The sequence below is a fragment of the Engraulis encrasicolus genome, chromosome 3 (assembly GCF_034702125.1).
Source record: "Engraulis encrasicolus isolate BLACKSEA-1 chromosome 3, IST_EnEncr_1.0, whole genome shotgun sequence".
NCBI lineage: Eukaryota > Metazoa > Chordata > Actinopteri > Clupeiformes > Engraulidae > Engraulis > Engraulis encrasicolus.
Window position 1 is genome coordinate 25,950,648 of NC_085859.1, and position 7,663 is coordinate 25,958,310.

Genomic DNA, 7,663 nt, shown 5'->3' on the forward strand with positions numbered 1-7,663 from the left:
CACACACACACACACACAAACACACACACACACACACACACACACACACACACACACACACACACACACACACACACACACACACAAACACACACACACACACACACACACACACACACACACACACACACACACACACCAGCCCCATCATATACCTCAGCTCAACACACACCTCCCATGTGTTTCCAACGCAACAGCATATTAGGCAGACACACTCTGACATGGCTGATTCTTTAAAGAGATTCTGCCAGATTGATTTTCTCTGTGATTTTACCGCGTTAGCTGCTGCCAAGGGATATATAAAGGGGAGAGAGGGGGGGAGACGAGAGAGGAGGGGGGGGGGGGGGGCACAGCAACATGAGGCTTTATCTCAATTAAAACGCGGGGCGATAATGATCTTTCATTTCCCTCTCTGCGTTTGCTACGGATGCTAATCTGATGGGAAATAAGATGCTTGATTACTAGCGACTTTTAAATGCTACATTGCTAAACACTGACTGACTGACTGGAGTACCCCCACCTCCCCACCCGCACTCCCAACGGTCTTGTGTATACTATCACACAGACACACACACACACACATCACACACACACATCACACACACATACCGTACATGCAAGTGAACGCACGCACACACAGCCACACACACACACACACACACACACACACACACACACACACACACACACACACACACACACACACACACACACACACACACACACACACACTGACAGACGCGCACACACAGCCACACACACACACATACACACACACACACACACACACACACACACACACACACACGGGTACACAAACACCAAGCAAAGACAACACACAGGAATGAAAATCCATGCCCGGCTATGATTCATTTCCACATGATTAGGGAAATTTTGCGAGTAAAAGAAATGACATTGGATCATTAACAGGCCTTGTGAGAGCGAGAGGCGCAGCCGGCTCTCCAGCTAAATTGACGAGTGTTTATTCTGAAGTGATCCCACACTGTGTTTCGGTTCATCTGTTCACGCATACACACACACACACACACACACACACACACACACACACACACACACACACACACACACACACACACACACACAGTCACTCTCACTCACACACACGCACATTCACTCACACGCAGACTGCACACACACTCACACACACACACACAGTCACCCTCTCACTGACACGCGCATATTCACTTACACTTATTTACTTGCACAGACTGTACACTCACAGACACACACACACACACACACACACACACACACACACACACACACACACACACAGAGACACTCTCACTCACATTCACACATTCACTCACACGTGCACAGACTGAACACACTCACACACACACACACAAGCATGCACGCACACATGCACACACACACACACACACACACACACACACACACACACACACACACACACACACACACACACACACACACACACACACAGTCACTCACACTTGCACAGGCTACACACGCACACACACACTGCAACACAAGCACACACACACTGCAACACACACATGTACAGAGGGTAGTGGAAGAATGTGCGGTCTCGAGAGCTAAATATGTCCTCTGTGTCTGTGAACCCTCACACATATGGGTCCCTCACCAAGCCACAGACGAGGCCCATATCTCTCTGTGTGTGTGTGTGTGTGTGTGTGTGTGTGTGTGTGTGTGTGTGTGTGTGTGTGTGTGTGTGTGTGTGTGTGTGTGTGTGTGTGTGTGTGTGTGTGTGTGCGACGTGTGTGTGCGATATGTGTGTGTGTGCGTGTTTAAGAGGGAGAGAGAGAGAGAGAGAGAGAGAGAGAGCAATCCAGTTTTATCAGAGGCCCAAGAGCCAAATACCTCAGTTTGTGTTATTTGTGTAGAACAAAATCATATCGTCCAGTATGTGTGAATTATTCAAAAACAGCAAGTGAGCTTTAGAGAGTGTAGTATTTACAACATCATAAAAAACGGATACAAATCGACACACGTGATGAGGGTATCTCTTTTTTTACATGAGAAACCGTTTTACTGTAGGTAGCCTACCTGTGACTCTCTATTCTTCCCAGGACATTGCTTTAGTATGGCCTGCATTGTGTGTGTGTGTGTGTGTGTGTGTGTGTGTGTGTGTGTGTGTGTGTGTGTGTGTGTGTGTGTGTGTGTGTGTGTGTGTGTGTGTGTGTGTGTGTGTGTGTGTGTGTGTGTGTGTGCGCGCAAAGCAGTATGACAAGCCGTTTTTTGCTCGTTTTTCCTTTTCTCAGGGAAAATATGACTGCTCCTCTGCAGAGACACGCTACATGGCACCGAGTCAAGTGTACAATGAATTACTGCACAGCACACCACACTTCAGCTCTCAGCGCAGAGCAGACCTTCTCTCTCTCTCTCTCTCTCTCTCTCTCTCTCTCTCTCTCTCTCTCTCTCTCTCGCCCAGTAGCACGCCACACGGCACTCTTGACACCGCACTTGTCAGAAGTGGGCCTCGCTACCGCATCACAAACCACATCCCTAGTCACGCTGAAGATCCCCACTCCTGCCTACTGGGACCATGAAGGACTAAGGAAGATGACTGTCAAAGCACCATTAAATTGTGATTTTCGTGTCGACCAAGTGAGCGTTTTCGGCACACAAGAGGAGGCTTTAAGCCGCTCTGTCTGAACAATGTTGCCATGTAAACACACTGCAATTTATAAATATCAGAGAGCGACCACACACCATAACAAGTTATGTTGGAGAATGAAACGGGTTGTTCGCATAGCTTGAAAGGCATCGGTTTTGGTGGGTGGGTGAAAGGGTATATGCAAAATATAACGTGTGATTTATGTTAAGAACAGTAGGCCTACGCTCCATATAAATCAAAAGATGGGGTAAAACACGTTTTTGTTGCTCACTGCTTTCAATTTCAGTATGATCATCTTTCACCTACCTGTCCTCTTGTCGGTGGAATCTTTTTTTAACTTTACAGTAAACAGATATTTACTGTAGGCTACTGTTCACGTGTCAGCTTATACAGGTAGAACGCTTATGAATGGCTGACAAAATACCATATTTCATTCAATGACTTCCAAAGTCATGGGATGCGTTTGAAGTGCGTTCCTGAACAAAAATATAAACTCTGAAACTACGCAACAGCGAGCGTGCCGGCATGATTCAAACTCTCGCGTCAGAATGAAGGGCTACATCGACTTAGTGTGTCCTGAATAGATAATGACTTGCACAAAGGCTTTAAATAGCGGTACATGAAGGCACATAAATAAGGGAGTTAACACGCGCCTATCAGATTCAATTCCAATCAGCTTCCCACGACATGCCAGAGCAGCGCGCGCAGCGTCTCGATTTCCACCGTGGGACGAGTTCCGCACGCAGTCACTGTCGCCTCGGCTATCCTCCATTTTACTTTCTTACATCACCTTGCTGTCTCGGGAGAGCTCGGGCGTCAACACACATTTATTTTTATTGCAATATTTCTTGTGAAGAGAGTTTGACAAAACGCCTCAGAGGAAATATCGCCTGCGCGTAACCGAAAAGGAGAGATGAAGGGAGCAGGCATGTGGCATCTGACACTCGCCTGGTTAACACAGGGTTGCCTTTGTGTCTCTCGCAAGCCCCACAACGCATGTGTAGCCTACGTTGTGTCTGAAATCAGAGTTTTAATAAGCATGTTGCCGGTGCTTTTCATTCAGTTTTTTCCACAGTGTCAATAAGTGACGTCGATGTGGGTAAACTAACTGAACTGATTTGGGCACTCTGTTCAGTTCAGAGATGCTTATGTCAAATGTGGCATCGTGAAGCTGACCTGACTAATAAATAAAGTAACCACTGAACAGCCTCATTTGATGTTTGGAATTAAGAAGATTCTCAATCGGTTGCGCCTAGAAATACACTGGGTTGGGCAATATTTCCTATCGAAACCAAAAGGGTCTATAGAAGTCGTTATTAGTTATTGTCTACTGTCCAGACCTGCATTTGCTGGTTTAATCAAAAAATCTTCATTGTTGTCCTCACTTCAAATGACAAAATATCTGTATAAATGCATTCCATATAGCAGTAGAAGAATACACGAGTTGGTGATGCTGAAGAATTAATTGTTGAGGAAATGGAAAGTGACGAATCACTCCACAGTTCCACTCAATATATCACCATATAGCCTACGACTTCTCCCCCAGATTGCTTTTATTTTTCCCTGGGAAAAGCGTCAAATACTGTGGCTTTTTCATTTCGATGACAAATTACAACGGACCTATTATATGTGATGCAAAGAACTGATGTTGACAGTCAGCGCGACATCGATTTCAGAAAATATTATCAGTTGGGCACCATGTTACCCATAGGGTATAGTCCACCAAAAAAAACTGTTTCAAATGTTGCTCGGCAGATTCTCAAATATATATAACATGTGTGGTCTATTAATTTCCCTCAGCAACATCGCCTCTGTGAAAAAATAATGAACACCTGGTCCAGCTGGTTCTTTTGGTGAACATATTAAACTTCTGTTTACGCGAGAAGGCAGTATTTAATAAACATGTGCATGTACAACGGAAAAGTACAGTACTTGGCAACAAGTTTCACATCTTGCCTTACCCCTGTAGAGAGATGCCAGCAGAGCCCATTTTAAAATCTGACAAAGCCTTCCTTCCCCGTTGGCATTCCGTTCTCCGCTCATCTTTGGCATTTTGAGGAAAACTGTCCAAGGGCGCGCCTAAGCCTTGTATTGTTCAATAAAATGCGAATAAGCGCAGATGCAGTTCTCCAAACAGTAAAATGATAGTCGTCTTGACGTCCCAATCCTGCAAACTCCTTCGTTGTGTACACCAGAATTAGACAACAAACTGTTTAATTGTCCCAAAACATCCGTTATCCAGATCAGGAATTATGTCGAACTCCGCATGGACCTCTCAACATCCCAACCCACACAGAGGGGGGTAAAGAATTAGCCTAGAGAGCGACTGCCCGACTAGTCGTCGATGCCCGCATCCCAGATAATTTCCTCCGGTTTTCCCCTTTTGGCTAAAGTTCTACACAACACCGAGGTTACTCCGCAGAAGCCCGGTCAGTATGCGTAGTATCAATCCATCCTTCTCTGTGCCAACCATTGGGATGTCGCGCATTGTTTTAAACTGCAGGTGCAATTCTCCCATCACTTCTCGGTGGTTCAGATCCGTTTAGATGCTCGAGTTCGTGGTGGGGATGTCTACGACAGAACTTCGCACTTCCTTGGAGCCGAAGGGGCCAAGCTTTCGGGCTTGTGGTCCTACAAGGAAAGGAGGCGGGGCGGCCAGGGAGACGTGACCGACGCGCTGGGAAGCCAATGGTTTTGTTGCGACGGAACAGGTGAACAAAGGAGGAAAGTATCACTTCAGCCTATCACAAAAATGTATTAAAATGATGTCCTCAAAGAAACACAAAGTGGCCAACATTAAAGAAAAGAGGTTTCAGGAGGCGCCAACCTGTTAAACGTCTTTGATATTGTTATCCGTCATGTGCAAATACAGGCATCCTATAGGCCCGCCCTACTATATAGCCTAATGGGGACGGTTGTGTGAAGAATTCCAAACTGATAGCGGGACATTTGGCCATACCTACAGCAGAGGGGGTCTATAACTGTAAATACATTTTTTAAAGTACGGTTACGGTGTTGAACATGTAGACTGTTCCTAAGGCCATGAAGACCTTCACAAACAACTTTTGACAAAAACATTATCAAAATAAAGTAGGCCCATTCAAAAAGCACATAAAACGTCGATGGGCGATGTTTAATAACAAGTATCAAACAGGCAGAAAATTACAATACGAAAATGGGCTTTCCAGTCTTCCTTGGCGATCGCAGCGCATCAGAATCACAAAGAGGAGTAACAGCGAGCCCTAGCGGGAAGTAGGCGCATCGACCCAGCTTGGTGCTCACATTTCACACTCAGCAATCAGACTTGATGTGTTTTTATTGTTAGAAACATTTTTATATTGTAAATCATCGCTCGAACAGCACGAAAGCACATACATAGGAAACACAAAATCACACCATTTTGATAGCATCACATGACACTGACGTTGACTGCTGACATTGTTGTCATTTGGAACAGCCAACAGATGTTCAATAGGAACAAATAGATCAGAATTGAAATAACAGTAAACCATATTATGGAATCGGCATATATGTATGATAAGTAGATAAGATTAGTATATGTGTTGGGCGTATAACAATGCATAGGCCTAAAACGAGACTTCACAGCAGAAGACAATGTTGCTTCATCCTTTTCTGCTTTTTTTGTCATCATCAGGTTTCCCCAATTAAGCTCTCAGACAGTATAACTATATAGCCTTCTCTTGGCAAGAGTGGAGACGAGTCTGGCATGCTGTGCGCTAGTGCTACTGCTACCTGAGCTAAATACAACACAAGACAGTTGGATACAATTGCCAGCCGTTGCCTCTGATTGCAGCACCACTGTTTGTATCCTCCTCCTGCTCCAGTCCTCTAGTCCTCCTGCTCTCCTACATCTACCTCCTCCTCCTCCTCCTCCTCTAGTCCCTCTCTCCTCTCCTCTCCTCTCCTCTCCTCTCCTCCCTCTCTCCTCTCCCCTCCTCTCCCTCCTCCTCCAATCATCCTCCTCCTCTCCGGTGCCAGTTGAGTATTTACTCACATGGTGGCTTGTGTCAATCCCAAAGGGGTTTTGGTTCGTTAAATGTTTTGACAACAGTCTGCCATGTCATCAGGCTGTGTGGTTGGTGTTTCCATGTGATGTGGAAGAGGACAGAGACGTGACTCAGTGCACTAGGACCCTGAAGGGCTGTACCAGTGATTCTCAAAGTGTGGTCCAGGGACCACCACAGGGACCACACAGAGCTCAAGTGGTCCGCGAGGGGATTTCACCTTTTCCAAGACAAGCTAGCAGTAGGCTATTTGTAACATTGTCACAAAGCTAAATGCAGAAGTCAAATTTTCACAACAATAAGACAGGCTTGTGAACGTGAATAGAAAGTAAGTGATAGGCATCGAAATTAGCAGTGTCAAATTAGTTGACAGGTGGTAGGCCTACCTGAACATTTTTTGGGGGGGCATAGTGGTCCTCAGTCTGACAAAGTTTGAGAAACACTGGGCTGCACCGTCTGGGTGTTGTTTAGACCAGTTGTTCTTAACCTGGGAGTGTGCCAGAGATTTCAGAGGGTGCACAGAATTGTTGGTGCAACTTTATGTTGAAGTTGTGACCAAAATTCTGCAGGTATTGATCAATGTCTCAAGCAAGAATCATTGCAATGAATCCCTTAAATCATTTTGTGTAGACACGTGTAGAAGTTTCCATTGGGGGTGCGCTGGGGTGCATCAAATGCCCCCTTTGAAAAGATATTGCCTTGGCCCTAAAGTAAAAAAAATTCTACACCCAGTAAAAACACACTGCAAATTATTTTGAAATTTGGATGAAGTCTACCGGGGCCACCAGCCCCATGAAAAGGGGGCATTTGAAGCACCCTAGGGTGCACGGCTTGTCTTAGGCACAGGTAAGGGGATGTGTTAAGAAATAAAGGTTAAGAACCACTGGTTTAGACTACTGCTCTTGTTTTCCAAAGTCCTATGCTCCATGCTGCAGCCGGAGATTCCTTTATTTGTTGTTGTTGTTTTTGTTTCTACTAGCATAGTCTACCTGCAACGGTGTGTGTGTGTGTGTGT